Genomic DNA, 20,196 nt, shown 5'->3' with positions numbered 1-20,196 from the left:
GAAGAGAGGCAGAGACAAAAAGCACTTGGATACAAGAGTAATCAAATAGAAAAAGACTTTGAGAACAAAGGCATGTTTATATCCGTGCATCAACAGTGCTACAGATTTAAGAAGAAAGATATCCCCTGTCAAGAAGGATCACCGAAGAAGTAATCTCTGAAGTTCTCAGGATAATTTTAAGGCAAATAAAGAAACTACAGTTAATATGATATAGGAAATGAAAATGCCCATTTAAAAATCCTGTATCGGATACACAAAGTAATAATTTCTTACTTATAAGGCATGCCTCCCAAAAGATACTCTTTCCTGAATAAAGTTTGGAGATTTACAATGCAATGCAATTAGAAACAGTAGGGAGAATCTCAGCTGCGGCCCAAATAAATTCTATCTACAAAGGGTATGACCAAGAACTTAATACAACTGTATATGAGAAGCCATGCAGAACTCAAGATTTTAGAAAGAAGACTCACCTAGGCTAAATTTTGAAATATCCTTGTTTTGACTTTACTATTTTTCTGAACATACTTCAGACTATGTATCAAGTTTGTAACTTTTAGTTAGAAGGTACTATTTTAAGATGTATCATTCACAATATAAAAGTAGTTCCAAAGAAAAATGTCTTAAAGTTTTACTTTAATCACTAACTATAAACATGGTTTGGGAATCTCAAATCCATTAACCAGCTGAATAAAAGTAAAAACCAAAAATCAGCAAGATTATATACAAGTGCATCACAATAATACATTAGCCTCTAAATTATCTTTTGGAATTCACAAGATGTTGAAGCTAATCTAAAAAACAAAACAACAACAACAAAAAAAAACAAAGAAGCAAAAAAAAAAAAAGAAAACAACAAAAGTATGAACTAACCTTAAATTTAATCAGAAAATTTCATGGTCAATGCTTTCTAGAAGAAAAATGCCTTAAATCCAAAACAAATAAAACATGATTGAATATCCAACAGATCTAAGGGTGCTTAAGGCTCACCAGCACCCAAAGACCACAATTAATTTACATAAGCAATGACATTTTTAAAAGACTGATGATATTTGTTTGAACTTTCTCTTTGGCTTGCTGTTTGAGCTTCCAGCAACAAAAACCTTCAGCTTTGTCTGAATTCTGTGGGTAAAGGAAAGAAGTCCTTCTGGGGGAAGAGAAACAATTGGCTTGAAGGCTCTATTATTGTCTTTGCAACAAAATATAATCCTGTCTAATGACAATATGTCACATACCCTGAAGTTCTTTTTTTTTTAAATATATGTGAAGAAGGGATTATATTTTATTATTTCATGCAGAACAGGATTCAAGGACAGTCCTTCTTCCAGCTGGCAGGGAGATATGGTATTATACAAACACTTGAAACAAATTTAGTATTAAAATTCTCTAACAGGAACACATCCTTAAGCACTAGCCTTTGAAAAAATACTCCACTTATCTCTGATTAATTTTATTACCTTTGATGTCCCTAAAACACCCACTAAAAGAAAAGGACTGAAGTTGTGGGTTAGAAGCAAAGTTGATATTTACAGCCATGAACTGAACAAAATGTCCTACAGAAATGAAAGCTAATTATGCTTCTTGGTTCTTGTAAACTATAGACATAATATAAATCACCATATGAAAAATATAATGGCTAACCATTTCACTTGTTGTTTTATAATTCTTGATAATTGTGGAATATATAATATTCAAATCTTAGTAGTCTTTATTTAGGATTTAAAAAATTCAAAATATATGTCCTTGAGATAAGCCATTCCCTCACCCAAAAAACTAATTTGTAATTTCATATTCTGTTCAGAATATTGTTGGGTTTTATAAAATGAATAAAACTGAAAGAGAATACAGTCTATTAAGGGAGATGAGGACTTAGCACAATTAATATAAGGTATATTTAGAATGTAGTGTTCCTATACTATACTATAGTACTATAAAAAGGATTCAAGGAATTTTGAAGAAGAAAAGATCATTTTAGCCTTCAAGAGGAGAGTAAGAAAAGGAGAAAGGTAAAGCAGTTGTCAGTGGAAGTAGGAGCTTGGAGGGTTGGGTTTCCTCTGTGGGAGATGGACATATTCCAGGTTCAGGGAAGGGTGGGAGCAGAGGAGCCCAAGTGGTAGGCAGAGCCCAAGTGGTGGGCAGACACAGATTTACCATTTTATTTCTAATTCAAAGCAAATATTCTGTTTCCACATCCATAAATTCTTAGCAAGAATGATGTATAGTTTGTACCCGTACAGATGTTAATTTCAGAACAGTATAAGTACAGCCTAGTACAGAGGACCATAAAACTAACTTGGCTTTTATGAAGTATAAGCATTCCATTCCTTTCAATTTTCATTTGAGAAAAAAAAAAAAAAAGGTAGTTGAAATTTGTAATTGATCAAAGAATCAAATAAATATATTGGCTATTCATTCATTAATTCATTTATTCAACAAGAGAGAACCAAGGTAGAATAGTGGCTGAGAGCTTGTAAACCAAAGCAAAACTGCCCGGACTCCTGGCTCCATCACTGAATAGCCTTGTGAAACTGGGCATGTACCTAGGCTCCCTTTGCCTCAATTTCCTCAAAAATAAAATGAATAATCCTACTACCTATCTCATACAGCTGTTACAAGAATTACATGAGTTCATAGCCTTAGAACAGTGCCAGACACATAATATATGTTCGCTATTACTGTTCTTGCAACAAGTATTTATTGAGTGCCTGAGAGTTTATTAATGCTGGGAATGGTGATAATCAAGACAGATAAAGTTCTCAGTCTTATAGAGATTACTTTCTAGTGGGGGAGAAAAACCAATGAAAATAACTCCCGAATTATAAATTTCATTTTCTTTTAGGAGATTTTATGTGGTTTCCTACAAATGACTTACGATTAAACTGATGAAAGGATGCATATCCATTCACACAGCAATTCAACTCTAGGGATTTATTCTTAGGCAAAAATTGAACAAAGGCACAAACATGTTTAAAATGATATTTACTGACATGGTATATAACAAAGAACTATTTGTTTACAATAGCAAAGAACGAATCAATTTAAATGCTCATCAATGGGAGATTGGCAAAAAAATTTTTTTGGATATAAAAACTTGAACACTATGCATCCCTTTAAAAAAGGACAAGATGGGTCTATTTTTATAGGCAAGGTCATATTCTATGACAAAATTTTTTCTTCTTGCATAATTAAAAATGTTTAAACAATCTCAAACTTATAGAAATGTTGCAAGTACAGTTACAAAGAAATTTTTTTTTAAAGGTTTTATTTATTAATTTGAGAGGGAGAATGAGAGAGAGCATGGGGGTGGGGGGAGGGTCAGAGGGAGAAGCAAACTCTCTGCTGAGCAGGGAGCCCGATGTGGGACTCGATACTGGGACTCCAGTATCATGACCTGAGCTGAAGGCAGTCGCTTAACCAACTGAGCCACCCAGGCGCCCCAAGAATTTTTTTTTCTTTAACCATTTGAGAGTAAATTGCTGATGTGGTGCCTCATCACCCCTGAATACTTCAGTATGCATTTCTTAAAGTACATTCTACTACATGATCACAATACGGCCATGAAAATAAACATATTTGCACTAACACATTACTACCATCTAATCCTCAGTCTCCAAACTTTGCCAACTATCCCAACAATATCCCTTATAGCAAATGAATCCAGTTCAGAATCAAGTGTTACATGTAAAGTTGTCGTGTGCCTAGTCTCCTTCATTCCAAGAGAGTTTCTCAGTCTGTCTTTACCTTTTATGACCTTGACTCTATTAAGACTACAGGCCAGTTATTTTGCAGAATGCCTCTCAATTAGTATTTGTTTTCTGTTTCACAAGGACTAGATTCAAGTTGTGCATCTCTGACAGGAATATCAAGAAATTGATGCTGTGTTCTTCTCAATTTTCTGTATTAGCTGTCCATTGTCACATATCAAATCATCCCAAAACTTAGTAGTTGAAAACAACAAATATTACCTCAAATAGTTTCTATGCATAAGGACAAGAAGCAGGTTAGCTAGGTGATTTTCTCATGAGGTTGCAATCAAGACGTTGGCAAGGGCTACAGTCATCTGAAGGCTTGACTGGGGCTGGAGGATCTGCTTGCAAAGTGGCTTACTCACATGGCTGGCAAGTTAGTGCTTGCTTTTGGCAGAAACAACCTCTCCTCGCTATGTGGCCCTCTCTGTAAGGGCTGTGTAAGGGCCCTTACAACATGGTAGCTGTCTTCCCCCAGAGTGAGCATCTAGCATCCAAAGTCACATGTCATCATTTCTGTAATATGCTATGATTACACAGGTCGGCCCCACTAGTGTGGACAAAGACTACTCAAGGGCATGAATACCAAGAGGCAAAGATCATCTTCCTGGGAGCTGGCTACAACAGCATCTCATAAGATGGCATGCAATTTTGATTTGTCTCATTACTGATGATGTGAACTTTAATCATTTGATTAAGGTGGTGTCTTCCAGGCTTTTCCACTGTAAAGATATCATTTTTCCCTTTGTAATTAATTTTTTTTTTGGTGGAAAAGTTACTTTCGACTTTGTAAATATTCTAATTCTTAGTAAACTTTAATTTTATTCAGTTATTTATTACATCATAATGGACTCATTGCTTCCTATTTTTTTAATAGGTTTTATTTTATTTATTTATTTTTTTAAAGATTTTATTTATTTATTTGAGAGAGAGAATGAGATAGAGAGAGAGCATGAGAGGGGGGAGGGTCAGAGAGAGAGGCAGACTCCCTGCTGAGCAGGGAGCCCGATGTGGAACTCGATCCCGGGACTCCAGGATCATGACCTGAGCCGAAGGCAGTCGCTTAACCAACTGAGCCACCCAGGCGCCCATTCAATAGGTTTTAATCTGTTACTAACTCGATATATTTACACTATTTGATGCTCAGACTGTCTCAGTTGTGGCCCCTTTAAGCTAGCTTTTGTGTCCTTCTGACATATTCCATTATCCTTTTTTTCTTTTAAGATTTTATTTATTTATTTGACAGAGAGAGACAAAGCGAGAAAAGGAACACAAGCAAGGGGAGTGGGAGAGGGAGAAGCAGGCTTCCCGCTGAGCAGGGCACCTGATGTGGGGCTCAATCCCAGGACCCTGGGATCATGACCTGAGCTGAAGGCAGAGGCATAATGATTGAGCCACCCAGGCGCCCCCCCATTATCCTTTTAGCACTTTCTTGCTTTTTTGCCCCTTCTCCCATCTGGGTTCAAAACTCCACACCCGGCCTTTCTCTTTGTGCTCTTCATCCCCCTTGGCCTTTACTGACATCCTACAGTGAGCTGCCCACACACATGGATGCCCTCTTTACCGTGTTTGGGCTTTGACATCCCATGCCAGGCCACCAACCCACCACACTGATGCTCTCTTTACCTGAGGTGTGTTTCTTACCGTATGTCAGGCTGCCCTCCCTGAATGCCTACTTTGCTCTGCCCCACATAACAGCTTTAGGATTGAATTGTTCAGAGAGGGGGAAAAAAAAATCAAATTATAGAACAGTATACACATGTATTTATAAATCTGAAGAAATATAACTCAATTTTATTTCCAATGGTTTTCTATGGGGATAAGTGGGGGGAAAAGGCAAACTTTCACTTTCCATTGATATGCTTTTGCAGTCTTTTGACTTCTACAAGTTTATATTACTTTTTGTAACCAGAGAAATATAGATGTAGATACAGATGTAGATATGTGCTTTAAAATATTTTACTGGATGTGAATCTATGTATTTCAATTTACAGGTTAATTTCTATCTGAGCTAGGTGATGTCTTGAAAAACAAATAACTCTCCTTCCTTGGCAAGAACTTTACGAACTACATTTTAATGGTGGTTTTATAGCTGTAATGCAGGGTTTCTCCAGCTCAGTACAAACAACACTTTGGGCCCAATACTTCTTTGTTGTAAGACACTGGCCTGTGCATTATAGGATGTTCAACAGCATCTCTAGATTTGACCCACTAGATCCCAGTTGCACTCCCTTCAGCTATGACAACAAAAATGTCTCAGACATTGCCAAATGTCTTCTGCAAGGTAAAATCACCTTGGTTGAGAACCATTGTTGTAATATGGTTCATTAAGATGAAGCTTAATTTGTAAATCAAATGTCATGCAATTCCCTTCAAATACATATCAGACATAAATCGCCAGAGAAGTGTTTGCAGATATTAAACTTCTAAATAACGGGAAAATAACAATCAGAAAAGCAAGTAACATTTATCGATTTATATGCAGCTGTTGATTTTACACATAATATCCCACTGAATTCTTATTACTTTGAAGTACAGGCTATTATTCCCACTTAATAGATGATGGCTCTAAGCCTTAAAAAAATAACTTGCTCTGGTTACTCGGCAGCAGAGTAAGGATTCAAATCCTGGCTTGTACACTCCAGAATATATTTTCTCAACTCCCATTTTTCAACATAAAAAAAGATTCTCTCTGTTCACAGAGGATGTTTTCTTCAAGTACAAAAAGGCCACACCCTCTGAAGATCACTTTATTACAAAATGATAACCAACGTTTATTGAGGAACTATTACATGACAGGCACTGTGCTAACAATAAGCTCAACTGAATCCTCAGCTGATGCAACTGAAGTTCATACCATTATCATTCCCATTTTACAACGTGGAAACTGGACATAAAGAGAATTGGTAATTTGCCCAGGGTACATAGCTGGGATTTAATAGAGGCAATCTGATGCCACAATTGAAGCCCTTAACTACTCAGCTATCAATGTAACCTAGTCTTTTTTTTTTTTTCCATTCACATATTAGGAAGCATTCATATTTCCTCTGCAAGCCTACTAACATTACTCATTTGCTAATTCAGAAAGAACAAATTGAAGATTTATGACTAAGGTCCAAATCTGGCCCAAAAGTAGGCTTTGTTTGGCTTGCATGAATTTTTCCCAACTGAATCTGAATTCTGAGAAAACATTTCAAAACGAAAAGATTTCACATAAAAAGTATCTTTTGAAGAATTGTAAAATCTGGCATCACTGGACCCACATTTCCATATGGCAACAATTAACTGAGCCAAGTAGTGTCTTCCTTTTAAGACAGGGCCAGCAATCTGAAGATTGCCATGCTCCCCACTGCTCCCTATTACTCCCAGATCCTGAGTGCAAGAGTAGTTGTTTTAACTGCCACCCAGCACCCAGGTACAGTTGTTCTCTGTGTATTCATTTGAGGTCTTTATTTTGCTTTGTTTTGTTTTTCATAGCTGGCCAGCCTTGCTCATTATCATTTCTAGCTGTACCCTAAAACTATCTGTGTTTTGACCCCAGACCTATACCCTTTCTCTGTGTAAGAAGGTAAACTTCACCCTACATATAGCATAGAATTTGCCACAATTTGACATGCTAAGTTGCTTCTTTTCTTTTCTTTTCTCTTCTTTCTTTTTAAGGTTCTCTTCATTACCAAGGCACACCAAATTGAGTGGCATTTTCTGCACGTGGATTTGTTTGGGATTCGTTATTTTAATATGTAGCCAATTTGAAGTATTTTTCCCTTGCAAGTCAAAATTGGCTGGGTAACTATAGAATATTTATGTTAACAAAATCTCAGGGGTACCATTCAGCATATGATTCTACTGGAATACCAACTTGCCAACAGGAACAAATTTTACTTTATTTTTTGGTTTCCGTGATCAGTACCAGATGCCCTTTAAACATGTTCATTAGTCATCAAATCCTCAGTCCTATAAATACTTCCATGGGGAAAGAAACAAGAGACATTATTCTTAATTAAATTTCTCAGCTTTGACTAATACAAATGTTACTTCATAACACATGTATCTAAAATCAGTGCTGGCATGTTTTAATGTAAAATAAAACAGATTCCTGAGTTCCAGTCAGCACACATCTCTGAGTTCTAAGGACTGCACTGCAAAGTTCTCAAGAAACCAGTGCCTTGCACAGCAGAGCAGTCCTGATGATGTCAGAGAAGTAGAAGGACTCCTTTGTATGTGATTCATTTGCCTAGCAGGTATCTGATTTATTTATGAGCTCAGAACATCACAGAGAATTTAGTTTCAGAAAAAGAGCACAAAGCACTTCTGCAGCTATCACCACTTTTTTCCTTGAAACATTCCCATGGAGTGACGGGGAACAAGGTATCAGCCTTATCCTGCAGAGTCCCTTAGCAAGGTGAAGAGCCCTCAGTGATGTCTATCCTAACACAGGGAGTGAGTCTGAAATGCGGGCCTAAACTTACAGGCTATCTCCACAAGATGCCACTTTGAAAATTAATAAACTCACTACTTCCTCTTCAGTGAAGTTTTTGAGAAACTAGTTTGAAACTAATACCCAAGACCTGATTACATTTCAAGTGTATTTCAATAAAGTGTGGATCACTGAAAGACACACTGATTTTGCTACTGAAAGGTGTTTTCCATTACTCTTGTATGGCTTCCTTTGTGTGTCCTTGCACTATTCTTTTCTTCTATTTTTAAGAGGAAGTTGGTATAGAATGGGGGTGGGAGGGGACCCCATTTAAGTGCAAATATTTAGTGCCTGGCATTGGGCTTGGAAGGATGTGGTTTGAAGGTTGGGATCTGCCTCTCCTTCTGTCTGTCTTGCAATTATCAACACATTTTTTTTTTTTTAACAAGATATCCTCTTTTGTAGGGTTTTTTTCCCCTATTTGATTCCACATCCTTAGGCTTGGTTATTTCAAAAGCACTTTACTACATATTTTGTTAAATGCTTCCTGATGACTTCAGAGGCAGAAGCTATTATCTACACATGAAATCTGGCTCAGATCCAGAACATGCTAAAAATAAGTTTAAAAATAAGTATTCTTTTTCTTAATAAGTAAAAAATCTACAGGAAAATATCCAGATTCTCATTCAAAAATAACACTTAACACACTTAACTTCATCTTTTGCTTCTTGTGATACTCACACAGAAGCATTTTCTCCCATAGCAGAACCAAATTTTCAAATGATTCTCATGTTTGCCATTTCAAATGTTCAAATACTTCCAATAAAATGCCCACAAACATCCCCTTTCTATTACATAAGTTTGGCTATCCTTTTCTTCAAGTCTCTCAGCTCTATAATTACAGTACTGAAAAGTAGAATCTATAATCACATAATGCTATTATACAATTCAAAAGCTCATGTGATTTTTTCTTAAAGCTCATAAAACAATGCCAAAACATTTTCTCATTTATATAATTCTGCTCAATTGAGTTTACAGTAACCTAGAGGGATTCTACAAAATCTCCACTCTACACTGCCCCCATCGGTCCATCTCAACTATATAATTTGAAAGCCACGAGCAATAGGAACACAGTTGCTTAAAAACATTTTAATGTTTTTTATTTTATGGCATAGAAGCTACAATAACATTGAACTTAATCATAAGAAGTGCATTTGAAATTTTAAATATGCAATTCACCATTGAAAGAAAAGTATAATGTACTAAAGTAGCTTATACTCAGATTACTTTAATTTCTAATCTATAATAACAGTTTTCTTTGATCAGTGTCCCCAAACTCCCAATGAACTATCAATGAAGAGCTTCATAATTTTCTTCTGGCTGAAAAGGATCAAAGCATTCTTATGTTTGCCAGAACTCTTTGATAATGCTGCCCAAACAGGTGGTGAATTTATTTCATTGCTATTAAAGTGTTTCTTGATGTCTCGAGCTTAGAAAGAAGTGGTTTATTTTAACAAGATGCTTACAGACCAGCTTGCTCTTCCCCAATTTTTAATCTTCTTTACAAGGTTTCACATAGTGTTTTGCACTACGCCCTGGAACTGAAAATGAAAGCTAAAAAAGGATGAGGCCCATAATCCTCCCGGCCTCCTCCACTGGGTGAAGTCCTGGTGGTCCTACTCCAAGGAAGTGAGGCCTGACCACACCCAGTTGATTTTGTTTGCCTTCTCTCTCCATTGTGGACATTATATGCCCTAACCTTGAGTTACATCACACTTAAAAGTTGAGTTTTTAAGTCACAGAAAAATGTGAAATAACCCAATTGTGTTGGCCAATTTCAACCAAAATAGAGGCCCACAACAGTATCAGATGGAAAATTGGTTCCCATCTTTGAAGTAAGAAAAACCCTTTCTAAAATTGCCACATTTCATGGACACTTCCATGATCATAATGATACTTTTAATAATTAAAATAATATTTAACAATTACTGAGTGTTTGCTATATGCTAGACGGTGTTTTAAGTACTTCTCATGTATTATTTCACTTAATTTTCACAACACCCTTTGAACTAGAGTATTATCTCCATTTTACAGATGAGGAAATAGAGGCACAGAGAGGTTAAGGAATTTGCTTGACATTGACAGTGGCTGATTTCAGAGGTAGGAGCTATTAAACTCCAGGCTACACTTGATAGAGACTGTAAGCCTGGTATTTGTTTACTAAGAAAATATGTAAAGGCTAAGTAAACTATTACTGATACAGTAATGCTTTTCAATTAATTTGTAGTTTGCCTCCCATATAATTAAAACCAATAGTTCACATGAGACATGATATTTCCCATTGCACAACACCTGCTTCCCACCAGGGACTCCAGGCTCCACCTTGAATCTCCCTCCTCCAGTGGATTCTGAGTCAAAAGGTAGAAAACAACGGTGTTAATGGGGAGTAGAGACTTGCACTTGAAATCAGAAGTTGTGGTTCTAAGTCCCATTTTAGGGATTCATTTCACATTCCTGAACTTTGGTTTCTTCCTGTACCAATAAGGGGTAATTGATAAATGCACTACCAAATGGCTACCATAAGAAACAAAATAACCTGGGCAAATTCTGAAATGACTAAAGTGCCAGAGAGACATAAGTTCTTATTAGTGTTTCGGGTTCAGCTTTATCAATGGAGAAATTTAAAAATCTTTCTTTTATTTTTCTAATTTTTCCACTGTTCATTCTGAATGTACTTATACATCAGCTTTGAGTAAAGTTTCAGAGTACTAGAACATCTTCATACGGCAGACACAGTAAAATTATCCCTGGAAAGTGAGGAAAAAAATAGGGCTAAGAGATCCAAATTTAAACACTCTTCCTAACAAGAAAAATAAGAACAAAAATAGTAACACTGTCATTCAGCAAAAAGAGAACTAAAACCTTAACTTAAATCATTTAAAATGTGCTCCAGTAATCAGGAATAACACCTATATTTCAAGGGAATTACCAATGTTATGTCGAGATTATTAGGAATCATTTAGTGGGTATGGGCTCTGACAGGTAAGGTATGTCATAGCCTTTGAGTCTGTGTCGCATGACTTAAGAAAACCATACAGAGGCAGGCTTGCAGAACCAGCTGCCCAAAGAAATCAGTGGTGGAGGAAAATAACATGAATTTATATTCCCCAAGCAGTTAGATTTTTTTTTTTTTTCAGGGAACAAATAAATATAAAATGGCACCCAAGTAGGTCTTTGGGATTTAAGTGAGACAGATTCTTATTAGTAATGTTTGCCTATCTCTTTATAGGAATATTGACAAGAAACATAACTTATCATTGCTAAAGCATTTTGACGATGAAATGTGCTATATAACTACCAAGTACTATACACAAGTATTAAATGCTATATGAGTTATCAAGTTTACTATTTACTTGATTCTACTGAATTTAATATTTATTCCTAAATAGAGGGATTCTGTGAATTACTTTGCTGGAAGATGGTTCTTTTGAAATAGAATTTTTTTCAGTGTTTGAAATGGAATTTTCACAGTTGGTATATAGGCACAAATTTTAATTTCTTAAAAATTTGCTTCCTATTAAAATGAATTTCTATGATCAGAAGGTTAAGTTTCTCTTTCAGAAAGCAAAGAAATCCATGCAGATAAAGAAACTCTGGTCATAATACAACTTAGAAAATATGTAAGTCTCTATTGATAAAGCAAACAATGTACTGCCAATCCAGTAATTCTGCCAAAAGACTTCTCTCTTTTGAAACAGCATATTCCTAAAGATTTTGTAAGAATAGAAGCCAAATTAAAAAAAAAAAAAAAAAAAAGGACCTTAGGCCTTTAAATATACTATTCATAAAGGTATAGTAGTTATAGATTTAGAGTGATCATACTTACTGTTACTTTAAAATACATTAAGGACATCATCAAACCTTTTAACAAAATAAAACTATAAAATAATCAGTGGTTCACAAAATCAGTCCAGAGGTATATCAGAATATACTTTAAAGAAGCTGACCATTTTATCTTTCAATATGGTTTTCCAGGAAATTTATGTCTCTATCAATGCATTCAAAGTTAATGGCCCATGCTTGACCAGCTGGTCATTCCCACTATCATAATGGCCAGCACGATAACTGCTTCATTGATTCAGGGACGGATACCAACTGGAAGGCAGTTCCCAGGCTGTTCATGCTGGTATACATCTAGGAAAATACTATACTGATTACTGCTCTATGGGCATGGTAGAATTTGCATTTTATTTCATGATATCTTCAGCTACGATTAAAGAAAAGTTGAACGATAGAAACAAAAGAATATTAAATATGAGTGGAGTTAATTCAAACAATGGGAAAATATACTTTAAAGTACTTGATCAATCAAGTCAAGGTTAAGAAGAAAAGGTGAAATTTCTCCCTTCATAAATAATAATATAGCATTAACATGTGCTGTCTTTGTCTCAAACTCAAGACCACAGAATTGTTTTAAGATATTAAAAAAATACTATTGTTTCATTCTGATTTAGCCAAAATAACATTTTTTAGTAATTTTTTTATTATTATCTTCAATTAGCCAACATATAATGCCAAATTAACATTTTACGATGGGCTGCTTTATTTCTTGTTCCTGAAACTTGGTAACTGTCTCATTATCTTCTCATAAAATATCAAAAATTTGCTTGTTATCAAAGAGGTCAACATTTTTTATCAGTAGGCTTTATCTTAACCAATGTTAATATTAAAACCAGAAAATAAATGGATTAAGCAGTATTAATTTGCCTAAAAGAGAATAAAACTGTGATAAAATTTCCCTTTCATTTTGCTATTTAAATCACTATTGGTATTATATTATAATGAGATAAAGGTTCATTAAGGCAGCCTTTGTTATGTAAAAACAAAACACCCTGGAGGGGAAATTCTTCATTGAGTTACAATTATCCTCCAAGGATATAGCAAATGAGATATCATTAAAATATTTAAGTTTAATTATGCAATATGTTCCAATACATAATCAAAATACATATATATGCACACAAATATTTCATTTACTCCTGAAACCTTCTGAATTTTTCTCCTAAAGAGAAAGTCAACATTAATCAAATCACAGGAAAATTCTAAGGAGAAGCAATCATACTTTTATGCATATAAAATAGTATTTCCTAAACTGGAGAATGCATCTGACTATGGCGCGGAGTTCTCCACACATACTCATTTTCAAGTTCTCTTGATCCCACGTTCCTACTGCTGCACACTGATCCAATCAGTACATTATCCTGCTTTCAGTTTCCCCAAAATGGAACCTACTAATTTAAGTTCCTGTCCCCTCCTATCTGTCCCGCAAATTAATTTATTTGAATCTGAGGCCGAATGGTAGTCAATGTTACTGCTGCTCTTCTATCTTACAGTTCCCCTACAATTCTGTTTTCTCTATTCTTCATATCAAAATTTCCCAAGTCTGAGTTTTGTAGAAACTGTATCTGCTTAAAGGAGATGCACCTCAGTTCCCCACAGCTGTAGTCTTAAGGAAGAAAATACCAGGACTGGTCACCAAATGGGCATGTGACTTCCCCATAGCAGTGAATTGTGTTAATCCAGATGCAAGTTCTTAAAGCCATTATTTTAAAAGCCAGTAATTCACCACTCTCTTTCCATCTTTTCCTTTACCTACAGAAATACTGGTGATTTCAGAGGGAGGCTGCATCAACAGCTTGAACCAAGACCCTCCCTGAGGAAGGTAGAGGTCAAATAAAAGGAACAGACACCTTTATAGAGACTTGAATTTAGAAATTACCCAAATATTTACATGAAAAAAGAAAGTTAAAGCAGAAGAACCAGGTAATTCCGAGGGGCTAATTTAATTACTTCCCAACAACCCAGTAGGATAGGTGTTAGGAAGAAGTTTATATGAGTTACAGAGAAGAAAAGGTGTGATTTTCAATACACACTTCCATGCCTACTTCTACCCAAAGCACTCTGTTTGCTAAGGCCTCATACTCCTCTCCAGGTAGAAAAAAGTTTGTTGGGTGTTTTCTTTTTTAATCCAGTGAGATTGGAACTTCATCCTACCTATTCCAACACTGACATACTCAATAAATGTTAAGCAAATGAATGGGAACAAAGGATACAAAAAAATACATCATACAGTTCTCCAGGGTCTCACAGTAAAGTTTGAAAAAAATTACACATACCAAAATTTGGATATATATTAAGTTTTAGAAAATTGGAAATAAACTTGAAAATAATCTTATAAGTCAAAGTAGTACATAAACAGTTAAAAGTCAAGTAGTACTAAAATCCTACAATGAAACAGCAGTTTTCTGCCCAAATATCTCAAGTCCTACTCCTCAGATGCAACTCTTCGCCAACTCTTAGCAGACTATTCTGGTATTTAACTGTTTTTCCAAATGCATTAATGTTCTGGTTTACTGATTCACAGTTCTATTCATTATCTACTGACTTCTTAATTTGGAAGATGAGGATTTAAGTCTCTTATATATCCCTTCCTATACCACCAGCTTTTCAATAAACATATCACAATTTTGTTTATTATTTTATTTTATTTTATTTCCTCATGATAAGTGTACTCTTTAATCCCCATCCCCTATTTCACCTATCCCCCCACCCACATCCCTTCTGGTAACCATCAGTTTATTCTCTATAGTTGTTTTATTTTTTTTAAGATTTTATTTATTTCACAGAGAGAGAAACAGCAAAAGAGGGAACACAAGCAGAGGGAGTGGGAGAGGGAGAAGCAGGCTCCCCGCAGAGCAGGGAGCCCAATGCGGGGCTCAATCCCAGGACCCTGGGATCATGACCTGAGCCGAAGGCAGACGCTTAACGACTGAGCCACCCAGGCGCCCCTATTCTCTATAGTTAAGAGTCTGTTTCTTGGTGTGTTTCTCTCTCGTTGTTCATTTGCTTATTTGTTTTGTTTCTTAAATTCCACATATGAGTGAGATCATATAGTATTTGTGTTTCTCTGACCTATTTCACTTAGCATTATACTCTCTAGCTCCATCCATATTGTTGCAAGTGGCAAGATTTCATTCTTTTTTATGGCTGACTAATGTCATTATGTGTGTATATTTTATATATATATATATATATAAAATACATCTCCTTTATTTATTCATCTATGATGGACACTTGGGCTGCTTCCATAGTTTGGCTATTGTAGAAAATGCTGCTACAACCATCAGGGTGCATGTATCCCTTTGAATTAGCGTTTTGTTTTCTTTGGGTAAATACCTAGTAAAGTGATTGCTAGGTTCTAGGGTAGTTCTATTTTTATCATTTTGAGGAACCTCCATACTGTGATCCACAGTGGCTGTACCACTTTGCATTCCCACCAACAGTGCAAGAGGGTTCCTTTCTCCCCATAGCCTCTCCAACACTTGTTCTTCCTTATGTTTTTGCTTTTAGCCACTCTGACAGTGTGAGGAGGTATCTCATTATGGTTTTGATTTGCATTTCCCTGATCATGAGTGATGTTGAGCATTTTTCACGTGTCTGTTGGCCATCTGGATCTTTGGAGAAATGTCTGTTTGTCTTCTGCCCATTTTAAATCAGATTATTTGTTTTTGGGTATTGAGTTGTATCAGTTATTTATCTATTTGGGATATTAATTCTTTATCGAATATGTCATTTGCAAATATCTTCTCCCATTCAGTAGGTTGCCTTTCAGTTTCGTTGATTATTTCCTTTGCTGTGCAGAAACTTTTTATAGTAAACAAATGAGCAAAGGGGGAAAAAAAAAGAGAGAGGAAGACAAACCAAGAAACAGACTCTTAACTATAGAGAACAAACTGATGGTTACCAGAGGGGAGGTGGGTGAGGGAATAAGTGAAATAGGGGATAAGGATTAAAGAGTACATTTATCGGGCGCCTGGGTGGCTCAGTTGGTTGAGCGACTGCCTTGGGCTCGGGTCATGATCCCGGAATCCTGGGATCGAGTCCTGCGTCGGGCTCCCGGCTCAGAGGGGAGCCTGCTTCTCCCTCTGACCCTATCCCCTCTCATGCTATTTTTCTCTCTCTCTCTCTCAAATAAATAAATAAATAAAATCTTTAAAAAAAAATAAAGAGTACATTTATCATGATGAAAAAAATGTAATTTAAAAAATGCATCATAATAGTGTGTTTGACTTCAAGTAATATATACCATTACTTTTTAAATTAAGTAAACTGAGGGTAGTTTTGAGAATTTGGTATCAAAAATTTTTAAAAGAAAAAAAAAGTTGCCACTGATTATTTCTTTGTAATCAAATTCCTTGTTCTCAAAAAGATTACTTTAAAAATGTAGATTCCAGAGCACACATTTATTGATCCAGATTTAATAGCTTTTGGTAAGGCCCTGAAATGTGTATGCAGGTGGAGTGAGGATCAATTCTGAAACCAAAGCCTGGGAGTTTTGATCACTCTGCAACAGGCATGGCATTCCAGGGTCTTGAGGAAGACTGACATTCATCTTAAATCTGATGCATAACAATCTACCCTACTGGTATGATCCCCAAACCAAAAGGATCCCCTCAGAGCCATTTAGGATCAAAGTCTGAGTGTTATTTCCATATATCTCTTTCTCCTTGACTTTTCTTCCTTGGGACTTCACTTTCTTGGGTCAACCACATCTAGACTGACCTATAACACAAGGTGTATGGGAAAGCCATTCCACTCGCACTAATCTAGGATTCTATACCTTGTTTCTAAAAATGGTATCTGGATGAAAATAAAAAGCTCAGAGGCTACCATGAGGGCATGGGTGGGCTTCTGATGTATGAGGGAAAGCAGACAGCTGGATAGTCTTCTAGTCACAGTCCACTATCCCCACTCCCCTGCCCTTCCAATAATGATATACTGAAATCTCTTGATGTCAGTAGCTGCGACTGAAACAGAGCAAGATGACAAGAGAAGGCCTCATGTGCACTTTAGTTCTCCCTGACCCCTCCTCAGTGCAGAGCCCAGTTATCTTCAAGGATGAGTAGAGCCTTCATAGCTATCTCCCAGCTCTTGGCAAGAGCAGAGGCTCTACATGGACCACAAGAAACAGGAGATGTCAGGGAGTACACCACTTGCAGAATTACAAAAAAGTGACTCTTTGTTTTGCACACCTTTTTTTCATTTTCCATTCAATATTTTTGTTCCCGGAAGGCAGGAAATTATTCCATTAGTTGAATGACAATAAGGTAAACTTGGATATTTGTCTAACCATCTCAAATGTTCAAACAGATCAGTGTAAATCCAAATACAACTTATGACAGCTGATAAATACAGAGGAATGGACTATTGACAAAGGACTTGTTAATTAGAAGCTAAGGTACATATGTCTACTCTGAAGCCAACACTTTTTTCCCTGGAAAATAGTGTGAACATTAATGGCTTTTATTTGATAAAAATGTGTTTAAATTTCTATCCAAAACTGAAACTATATTAGGGTGAAGAAAATTGTTTCTTCAACGAAATGACTAAAAATAGAACTAAAAAAGAGAATTCTTATTCATGAAAGTGTTAAATGTCTTTAGTGTAGCATCTACACCTTCAAAAAACTGCACAAACAGCACTAATTTTCACAAAGGCTCACAGTGCTAATTCTCAGCTTTGTTAATTTATGAAGACATCACCCATTTGTGCTCAAGAACAATGCCTCTAAAATGTAACAATGTCATCTCTCCTCCTACCATCTTAAAGTTCCTTCCTCGTTTTCTCGACTATTTCTGTTATCACAACACTTTAACAAGGAGTAACTGGCTTTTGGGTACTTTGCCAAAATCCTGATGCAAGGTTTTGATGCACTATCAATGCATGTATACAAAGAAGGCCTTCAGCAAAATAAATAAGCAATAAACTAAGACTAGGAACAAAACTGTCAGCACAATCTATTAATATGTTAATCTTGATCATAATGAACTGGCAGCTGACCAACTGTAGCTAATGATAATGAATTCAAAGTGGTATATCCTTACTCCTGCCCTCTCCTTCATCTTCCTTGTCAATGCCCTGCCTTCAAAACATACACCTGCACATAATGTGGACTTATTAAATTTATTATATCCTACGGTCAATGAGTACAAGTCTAACCACCATCAAGTGCTTCAAAACATGAGCCTTGGCTCCCAAGAAGGATTTAATAAGAGTATGTACCTATATCATACACTGATCAATCACTACTTCTAGAAAAATAAATGATGGTACACATTCATACGCATCAACAGCTACCAAATATGTATACAATGGGCAACATCAACAACATCCTACAGGAACCCTGGTGTTCCTTCCAGCTAAGACCTATGATTTTGATTCTGTGGCTCCAGTCAAATAGTTAAAGCTCCAGCAATTTATATCTCTGTCATGGTACAAAATACAAATCAGATGACAGGGCTGGCATAATAATGGCTCTCATTTCTTGAGGTTTCACTATATGGTGGTGTTTTGCTGCTTCTTTGTTCACTGCTATATCCCTTAGCATCCAGAACAATGCCTGACAGACAACAGGTGTTCAAAAGTACTTGTTGAATGAATGAATGAATGAGTGCTTTATTGCCTCACAACAATCCTAGGAGTTAGGTTTTTAATTATTCTTATTATATAAATAAGAAAACTGAAAAAAATGAGGTTAAGTGACATGTTCCAGGTTCCTCAGCTATTCAATGAAAACCCAGGATTTGAAACGCTGTCTTGTAGAACCAAGAGATACCAAAGCCTCCTCACTAAACCCACTGAACACACCACACTTCATAGTAATAGGCCAGCAGAAGGAACTCCTCTCTCCTTCCCAAATGGGAACAAGCTCTTCTTCCTGTTGCTCTGAATTACCAGGATGCTTTAATTTGTACTCCCATTCAGGTTCTGTCCATTCTTTCTACATTTTATTGACAGGAAGGAGAACTTCCATTTACTAAGCACCTATCATGTTCTAAGCACCATGTGGGCACTTTCAGGGATGTTACTTTATTCATACTTTGTCACAATCTCCTGGGTAGGCATTTTATCCCTTATTTCATAAGTGAAGAACATGAAAGTAAAATCTTGCCTCAGTATTTTCCAAACTTACCCAAATTAGAATAATCTGGGGCGGGGTGGGGGTGCTTAAAATAGTAGCAGATCCTATTCCAAATCTTTAGATTCTTGTTCAGGCGAGGAGACTAGATTTGCCTGACTCCCAAGCTAATTGCTAACCTTTAGGGCATTAGGAGCCACTGGTTGGGTATCTATGTTCCCTTCACTGCACATACTAGACCCTAACAGTGTCTTATCTTCCTAGAACATAACAGTTTATAACATACATGCACATGATTCCACAAAATAATCATAATAAGTAAAGATAACAGGTATCAATATCCTCTTCTTATAGGTTTGAAAAATAAAGCACAATCAAGTTCTAGGCTCCCGGATAAAGAATTAAAAAAAAAAAAAAAAGAGGGAGAGAGTGAAAAGGAAGGTAATGGAGAGAGAGAAAGAGAACACATTTTATAATTCAAAAATTTTTACCCAATTCTTCTCCTCAGGTATACCCTCCTTCTGACACTCTCAGTGGGAAATCATTCTGTATATTCTGCAAATCTCAGCATGAAGTAAGAGGTTGGTCAAGAGGATCACACAGGCTATTTGGAATAGACCCCTCAAAAACAGTATTTTTCATGGCAATAATCAATAAAATCTTCACCATGTTCCTATTCTGTCTATTACAGAACTGGTATTCTGTGAGATCAATTCTCAAAATAGGGCATCATGGAAGAATTTGTAGGATGTGGTATGTATTTAAGAGAAAACTCCATAGTTCTCTGACTGATTTCAGCTTTACCTGAGTTTCTTTACGATATTTCCACTTAAATAAGTTTTCCCAGAAAAATTTTGCCCCTTATCATCTAAAGCACTCTCACCGGAATAGTCAGGAAGGAGTTTAGAGAGCTGAATGATATTAACCTAAATGTAATTTTACTATCTTTAGCTCACTCAAGTAGATACATTTTCACAGCACAAGAGAGTTTAAAAAGCTAACTTTCTTTTAAATTTAATTATAATTTTTCCCCAAATAAAGAGAATTGAGTACCCTGC

General features: G+C 36.1%; 1 protein-coding gene across 12 annotated transcripts in view; it reads right to left on the bottom strand.

The window, feature by feature from the left end:
• The window catches only part of PAM (peptidylglycine alpha-amidating monooxygenase), a 283,495-nt gene that overhangs the window by 154,892 nt on the left and 108,407 nt on the right, over positions 1-20,196 (bottom strand). The window lies entirely within an intron of this gene.

The sequence above is a fragment of the Mirounga leonina genome, unplaced genomic scaffold (assembly GCF_011800145.1).
Source record: "Mirounga leonina isolate KUSES-001 unplaced genomic scaffold, KU_Mleo_1.0 Mir_168, whole genome shotgun sequence".
Classification (NCBI taxonomy): Eukaryota; Metazoa; Chordata; class Mammalia; order Carnivora; family Phocidae; genus Mirounga; species Mirounga leonina.
This window is presented reverse-complemented; position numbering and strand designations above follow the sequence as displayed.